A 9,049-nucleotide genomic window follows, 5' to 3' on the forward strand; every position below is an offset into this window, starting at 1 on the left:
TTTTTGCTTTATGTATTTATATTACATATTCACAGAAATAAGTTTGTTTCGCCTTGGTGTTATTATGTAACAGCGGGGTTATGCCGGAAGAACTCACATAAGCTTAAAGAAGTCCAGTCAGTAAATTTCTTAAATTGAGAATCTCCCGCCCTAGCCATTGGGAAAATCCCATCATTACTTCAATGTAAGACAATAACGGGAAAATCCTCTTATTGCTTTCCATGTAAAATTTAAAGGTCAACGTACCATAATCAGTACGCTAAAACTGAGGTATTAAATTACAAATTTAGTATGTAGATATCATTGAAAGTTCAATCCAAGCTAATGTTGGAAGCTACGTAGGCAATCGATAAATTTTGCCAATTTCTATCAATATATTTAAGCAATCTTGGCTTCTTTCTAAAACAACAGGCATTTAGGCATGCAGAAATATACAATTTGGTTTCGTTTCGTATGTTTAGGTTTAACATTCTTACGAAATACCGAGGTTATCAAGGAGAAGACTTTCGCTTAAACTGACATCCGAACCGCTACTTAGGTTACGCATGAAAGAAGGTTTGTGGTTCGACCGAGAATTGAACATGGGACACCTTGATTAAAAGGTGAAAGGGAAATAAAACTATTGCAGGTGGTTTGATATCTGGAAACGTCACCATGAAGTTCACACGATTCGCATTTTTTATTCTTTTTATTTTTGTGGTTTAAACCAGTTATTTAAAAAAATGGTGTAAAACAGCCAACCCTGAAAGTAAACACTTCTTTTAAAAGAATACACAAATAACTAGCAAAATAGTATGTAGTATTTTTACTTCAAAATGTTCCATACCCTCTTTTTGAAACAAAATAAAATTAAAATAAAACATAAGAGAAATACTTAGATTTATATGATACACTTAAAGGCTGCACATCTAGAGCTTTTGGTTCTGTATATTCTTGAAATCCTATAGTTAAGTTTTATAGAACCACCATCACAGTTTACCCAATCCTCAAGTTTTCTGAATTTTTAACAAGAGGGATTCAACATATCATTACGGAACTCCCCCCCCCCCAAAAAAAAAGGACTACGGAATATATTTAAGTTAAGCTAAATACAACTACACAACAAACATGACTGAGTGATTAGCTTTTACGCTTGTATCGGGAAGTCCGGGATTCAACCAGCATTCGACCATTCTGACAAAGTTTTTCTTCATTCCATCTATGAATGTAGAAATAGTGCGTGTACTGTGAGTTGGGCGACTTCCTTTCTTATTGTTTTTAAATCGTTGAGTTGTTGATTTTAGTTTAGCGTCCCTTTCAGCAGCGAGGCTATATGAGACGTGGACCTACTGATTAACGTGGAATCCGAACCACATGAGCTCCCGCCGGGAATCGAACCCGGGTCTCCCACGCCCAAGGCGCGTACTGTTTTTAAATCGTTATTATTACTAATTACCAGCAGTGACGGTTTTGCGAAGGTTAGGGGGGCGGTCTTTCGGACTGAAGCCCGTTTCTTAAAGTTACGGAATGTCTGCAACAAACGAAATATCTATTATTTATGCCTTTACTCATAAACTTTAAGCTCCCGTCAAATGAAAATTACAAATGTTTAAAAAAACTAAACATTAGCAAGAAAAACCCTTCCCAAAATACTTTTCTAAATCCGCCACTGATTCTCAGTATAAAATGATTTTTAAAGTTGTATCCGGAAGATTATTGCTAAACATATAAACGAAACGAAATATTAGTTATGCCTGTACTTATAAACTTCAAGCACCTCGCAAATAAAATTAGGACTTGTTAGGAAACGAAACAATCAGAAAAACCCCTCCTAAAGTACTTTTCTAAATCCGCTACTGATTATTTGTATAAAGTGGTATTCAAGGTTGTGTCCGGAAAATTATTGCTAAATTACTTCACAGCTACAGTATAACAGAAATGTGGAAGTACGATTTGACGGATATATTGAAAAACGTATGCTTTGACGGATAAATAGAAAAACGGGCAAGTTTAACTTTTGCGCTAGAAGCTAGAGTACTAAAAGCTCTTAGGAATGAAACACGAATGACAAACTAGAGAAGAAAAAAAGATGTCGATAACTCAAAAGTTAAAATAAAGTTAAATAGCCTCTAAAATTACCCTCAAATACTACATTCTTCATGTTAGCTTGAATTCGTAAAACATGTGCTCCATCTATCTTTGATGGTGAATTTCAGAGCGAAATATCACATTCAGGTCATGGAATTCTTATCTAACTATAGAATATACTATATACTATATACTATATACTATAAGAATATACTATAAGAAAGCTATTTAGATAGAAAAATCATGAAGTTGAAAAAAGCCAAAATTTCCAAAATTCTCGTTTTTTTTTCAAAAAAGCCGGCTTTTTATGTGAAAAAAACCATCGATTCAAAAAAGCCGGCTTTTTTGCATCTCTACGGACCCCCCTTTCCAAAATCCTGGCTACGTGCCTGGCTCGCGGCATCGTGAATCGGGAGCTGCTGCAAGCGGGCCAGCTGCCAGCATCAATACAATTGTGTAGTGTCAGTAGTTGAGCCGTATTCAAGAAAAACTCAATACTCGAGCCAGCACTTCTGAATCGCAAAGGGGTACTCCTGTTACAGGACAACGTTAAGCTCCATGTGGATATGATGACTTGGGACACCATTCTACGCCTTGGATGGGAAACACTATTGCATCCGCCGTACTCACCGGACATTGCACCTTCCGATTATCACTTGTTCCATTCCTTGGATCATCACCTTAGAGGACGCCAGTTCAAATTCCTAGTAGAGGTGCAAAATGCACTTGATACCTTCGCTTCACGGCCCACCAAGTTCTACCGCAATGGAATCCATGGCCTTTCAGGACGTTGGCAGAAGGTTATCAATGCTGGTGGGGACTATTTTTGATCTTCAAGTTTCCTCTTAGGCGACATATGTATGTTGGAAGGTGGTGGGTGAAAAAGCGACAGAACTTTCTTGATTACCTTTATATAGGACTGTGATACTGTCGAGTCCTTGTAACACTGAATAATAAGTGATATATCTTTTCAATTAAGAAGTAGATTTGAAATATGTAATAATTTGACGTAGTGTCACTTGAGAAAATAAAACTATAATTGGGAGGGCAACATTGTTAATTTAGTACTACTGTAGCGTATACCAGACAATGCCCCACTGTCGATATTCGAAAATTTGCCTCGTGAAAAATTTCAACGTTTTTGTATTTAATAAAAGTTTCAAATCCGTTTCAATATAAATCATCCTTCATATATATATATATATAATATATATATATATATATATATATATATATATATATATATATATATATATATATATATATAAGATGATCCAAAAGTGAGGAAACACCGAAATAAAATTCAAACAATTCAGCCTTCAGAAGAAAGGGAAAAGCAATGATAAGACACGAGGAGGAAAATCATTTAAGACATATGGCACCATCAGCCGCCATCTTCAAATGGCGACAACTTTTTAAAACATGAACCCTATCGCGTGGTACATCAAATAGGACTGAAGTGTCTCCAGGAATCCAGGGTGAAATGTTTTTGTCTCTACTTCCAACTATTGCAAGGTTTTAACTAATTGTTTCAGGTGAGGTGACACGGAAAGGCACTAACAAGGGATGAGCGGATAGAGATCGTGTTTCAGGAGAGCGCAGCAGCAGAAGATCGCAGATGTTTTTAACTCTGGTCGCTCAGAACGGGAGTCAATTTCCCATAGTACAGTGTGGAAAGTTATAGTGAAATTTGAGGAAGCCGGGTCGGTGGAAAGTAAACCAAAATCAGGCAGACCTCGCACAGCAACGGACGAAACTATATCCACTGCTCACTGCTGTGTTGGCATCATTTGCGAAAAGTCCCACCTGCCATACCCTTCGCCTAGCACAAGAATATGGTGTATCCCATACGCCCATCCTGTAATTCGTATCTGTGCATAAGTGGTACCCATACGAGATAAAGCTATTCCAACATCTAACCGAGGATGATCCAGACCGCCGAGTAGAATTCTATGAGTGGGCCGCGGAACAGTTCAGAGAAAATCCTCAATTCACAAATGACGATCTGTTTTCGGACAAGGCCAATTTTTTTGTGTCGGGCGAGGTGAACAAGAAAATTCACCGATATTTGACTGACAACAATCCACACTTTTACGACGATTTTCGGGTCGTTGGCTCTGACAAAGTGATGGTGTGGCGCGGTGTGTGGGGCACCCGTGTGATGGGCCCATTCTTCAGCGAGGGCAATTTAAATGCAATTACCTACCGTAACATGCTTGAGGAGGGGATCCCGCCGTCCGTCGTATTCGAGGATGACTATTTCCCTTTGTTCAATCAATATGACGGAGCACTACCTCATTTCGGATTAAGTGCTCGTGGGTACGTCTATAAGCAATTCCCACAGAGATGGATAGCCCGGTGAGGACATGTAGAATTGCCACCGCGTTCCCCAGACCTCACTCCATTGGATTCTTTTCTGTGGAACTACATGAAATCTGTTGTGTATGCTACCAAGATTAGGGACATTAACCATCTTCAACGCAGGATTACTGACGCTTGTGGCAGCATTCCTGAGGACATGCTGGGCAGGGCAATGGATGACTGGCAGCAGCGGATACATTTAACGATTGCTCAGGAGGAACGGCACATTGAACAATTGCTGTAACATTGGTCAGTGGTCCACACATTGCCCGCATTGTTATCTCCAGATAAGTGCAGAAAATAGGTTAAAACTCTGAAACGGTTGGTAGAGAGCCAAAAACATTTCATCACTGGATTTCTAAAAAAAAAAAAAAAAAAAAATCAGTCCTACTTGATGTATCACACGATAGGGTTCCCATTAAAGAAAAAGTTTCCGATTTTTCAAGATGGTGCCATACGTCTCAAAAGTTTTTCCCCCTAGTCTGTTATCATCACTGTTTTCCTTTTTCCCAATTCTAAACGGTTGTGATTTTATTTGGGTGTATTCACACTTTTGGTCCACCCTGTATTTTACCAAAAAGCTGTCTTCAAACACCCTGAGCCTTTGGATTTCTAGGTGAGTAAAGATACAAGTTTCTGAATCATACAATTCAACGGGATGAATAATACGACTCGTATTTTTATGGATGCTTAAATTTTATTTAATACTAGCATCAATTACCCGCTTCGCTGGGTTAAATTAAGAAAACATAGTAATAGGTTCCGTTAGTCAGTCACTTTCTACTATTACTAAAGCACTTTTTGATATCGGTCATTTTCGAGCATTTTTATATATCCCCTCCTCTCCCCATGTTGCGGATTACAACATCGGAAGTGTCATTGTTCATCTCATCGACCCCAAAATGCTATGAATTCGACACTGATATTGGTTATTTCGATCATATATACCCCTCCTCCCCTCTCCCAAGTTGTGTGGCTAAATTTAAATTTAAAGTGTCACTCTTCATCTCAGAGACCCCAAAATTACAGATTCGACACTAATATAGGCCATTTTCAATCATATTTAAATGTCTCTACCCTTCTTCCTCCCTTAAGTTACACCGTCAAGGTGGTATGACAAAAACATCTCAGGTTCGAACTCCATCTAGGTAGAAAATTTGATCGAGATCGATCTGGTGGTTCAAGAGTTATTAAGTTTTATTTATTTTTATGTATCTCCCCTTCTCTACCTCTCCCCTAAATTATACCGTCAAAGTGAAATGATAAAAAACATCTCAGGCCCGAACCTCATCTATGTTAAAAATTTGGTGGAGATTGATTGTTTGGCTTAAGAGTTATTAAGTTTTATTCTTTTAACTCCTCTCTGCCCCTCCCCTAAGTTTTATTGTCAAAATGAATAGATAAATACCATTCCAGGCCCTAACGTCATCTATGTTGAAAGTTTGATGGAGATCGGTCGAGTGGTTCAAGAGTGATGAAGTCACAAAGATAGTAACTTTTATTTTTACTTCTTACATATATAGAGTTATTATATTTTCCTTCCTCCCCTCCTCCTTCCCTAAGGTTTACAATCAAAGTGAAATGACTCAAAATTTTACAGGTTCAAACCTCATATATGCTGAAAATTTGATTGAGATCGGTCGGATGGTTCAAGACTTATTAACTCACGAACACAGTCACTTTAAATTTTATATACATTGATTTTTCTATATCTCCCCCTCCCCGAAGTTGGATGGTCAAAGTAAAATAATAAAAGCCATTCCAGGCGCGAACCTCATCTATGTTGAAAATGTGATCGTAATTAGTCGTTTAGTTTAGGAGTTATTAAGATTTATTTTTTTTTATAATTCCCCCTCTTCCCCCGACCCTCAGTTACACCGTCAAAGTGAAATGATAAAAACACTCCCAGGCCCGAGCCTCATCTATACTGAAAATTTGATCGAGATCGGTTGGGTGGTTCAAGAGATTAAAGAGTCACTTTCAATTTTATAATATAGATTAGTCAAGACGATAAAAGGTTTTGTACGGACTAGGATAAGGTATTTCCCGTCACTGACTTACTTATTTTCACGTTAAGTTTATTCTTAATTCTAGTATTTACACTTATTCATGTAACCTACATTTTTGTTATTGTTTGTGATGTATTTATGAATGCAATCTTGTGTTATCACCTTTATACTTCATTTTCCAAACACATATGAACGGTATTTTAAATAAATGTGAAATTATTGTTTCTCACTAACGAATAACAAACTACAAATATTCACTTACCTTCTTATTTGAAAGCTTCTGCTGAGGAAGAATCAACGTGAATATCCTAAGCAAATGGTATCACATTACCATACAAACTTTTTTCATTTGTGTTTCAAATAAACGATTCGAAACAAGTTAACTGCACATTCTTGTCAATTACATCATTTCATGGTTGAAAGGGACAATAGTAAACGATCTATTCATAAATTTTTCAGAAGCTAAGTACATATTTTGTGTAGTCTCGAACAATTTTAATACCCCAATGGAATTCCTACCGTTTCGCTCTTCTGTATTTTTTTTCTGCGTTCCTGATTTCAGTCACTCAAAATCAATATTATTGAAAAGTATAGTAACTGTATAATGTGACCTTAAAGTTTCAATTCTACTTATACTGGTTGTCAAGGTTAAAACTGGTGACGGAATTGCTCTCCCCGCAACCCTTGCTGATATAATGTGAGGATAAGAGAAAAAAGAAGCCGTATCTATCATTTCAAATTATGAATGTTGAGTTTCCATTTAAATAGAAACAAATACCAACGTAAAATTATTGTAACACAAATATTGGAAAACTACAATTTCAGAAGAATAGTAGAAGCAAGTCCACCGGTCAGGTCAACTTGTTACAAACAGTGATAGTTTCAGAAGATGACCCAGAGGAAACCAACAGCGCCCCATTCATGCTCAACTTATGTTACTAATATGCTGTTCCCGCATTACTAATTTTCACTCTATGAACTGAAAGTGTAATCTTTTACTCCAAGAGAAATTTGAAATCACCCCTGCTTACAGAAAAAAGGCCAATCAATAGTGAGAATTAATAAACATTAAAGAATATATGAGATTATTTATGAAATACTTCATTTTCTTTTGTTATACTTGAAACTTTCTTGTGTAAACAAATGTACATGTACAATTGTGAGCCACAACTTCATCCAAAATAACACTAATGAAGACTTAAAACTTCAAATAATATTGATATATCAAATTCTATGGATTGTCAGTATAGAGGGTCTCTCAACTTTGGCATTGGATGTCAAGCAAAAAGGAACATAGCGTAAAGTTATATTAGAAATTATTTATTTCCCTTCTGAAGAAAATTTATTGTTATTTGGAATTTTCTCACATCGTCATTTGCTTGCCCAAAAATCTTTTCCTAATACTGGAGTGGGGAGCAATGGCGTACAAAGAAGTTCATCTAGAATGGTCCAAGCACCCAATTTCATATTGTAATGTTTGGTAGAGTCAAATGATAGACCGGGTGTCTTTTCCCCTTCACCAAGTTTTATTATAAAATATAATAAGTACAAGTGTCTTTAATTCAATGTCTCTTCCTCAATGACCAAGTGAAGGAAAATGTTTTGCCGGGTGCCCCTTCCACTCAAGGCAGTTTCCAGAACATTTTGGCAGGTTGTTGGTTAGGCTTGGATTATAAGTTTAAGATGGATCCCTAGCCCAGTGCGGCATAGGGTAAGGAAGAGGTGCTCCTAGTCCACAGCGACATAGGAAGGAAAAGGTTAGGCGATCAGTTGGTCGACTGATACTGGGTCCCTCGGTGGTCCTCCTTTTATTTGTCCTCCTCGGGTCCTTCCGTGAGGCCCGTCTGCTTTCGGTGTTCCTCGGTCTTTCGTGTTCGCTTGCTGTCTGCTATGTTGTTTATAAATAATAGCACGTGTTGAGTTGACACGTGCGTCTGTTGTGATGTGGGGATCCTTGCACCCCCCACACTGGAAAAAAATAATCTGGAAGATTATTTTTGAAAAAATACACAGTTGTAATTAGTAAAAAGTAACTGCACCAACACTGACACACTTGATACTGTTTAGACACTAGAAAACACTATAAACACTAGGATACACCTATATCACTATGAAAAACTTGTTGTGAAATATACACATAATGGTAATAATAACACTGTAGTTCTGTCCCAAATAAGCAGGATCAAAAACAGTTTATCATTTCCCTCAAAGTGGGTAGAAGTGTCATCACTGTGTTGAATAAATATATCAGTTTGTTAAGGATCGGTCACATCCGGTATGGGTAGTCTATATCAGTGAAGTCTCTTTCGTAGTATTAGTAGGCGCCAGTGAATTGAGTCTTCCTAATGGTGAAGGTATGTTTAGCCAATTGGTTAAGTTTTGTTTTGTAGCGGGGCGTATGAAAATCGAGGCACAATTTAACGAATGAAAATAGAAGAATCAGTTTTGGAATTTAATAGCTTCTTTTCTTAAAAAAGAAAAAATAGAGTATGTGAATGGTCACTGTCAGGCCCGCAACTAGGGTTTCTGTCACCCGGGGCAAACACACAATTCGGCGCCCCCCCCCCCCGCCCAAGGTTTAGTCGAAAAGTGTCACTTATGGATTGCAACTG

This window comes from Thermobia domestica, chromosome 6 (genome assembly GCF_964235325.1).
Source record: "Thermobia domestica chromosome 6, izTheDome1.hap1.1, whole genome shotgun sequence".
Taxonomy (NCBI): Eukaryota; Metazoa; Arthropoda; class Insecta; order Zygentoma; family Lepismatidae; genus Thermobia; species Thermobia domestica.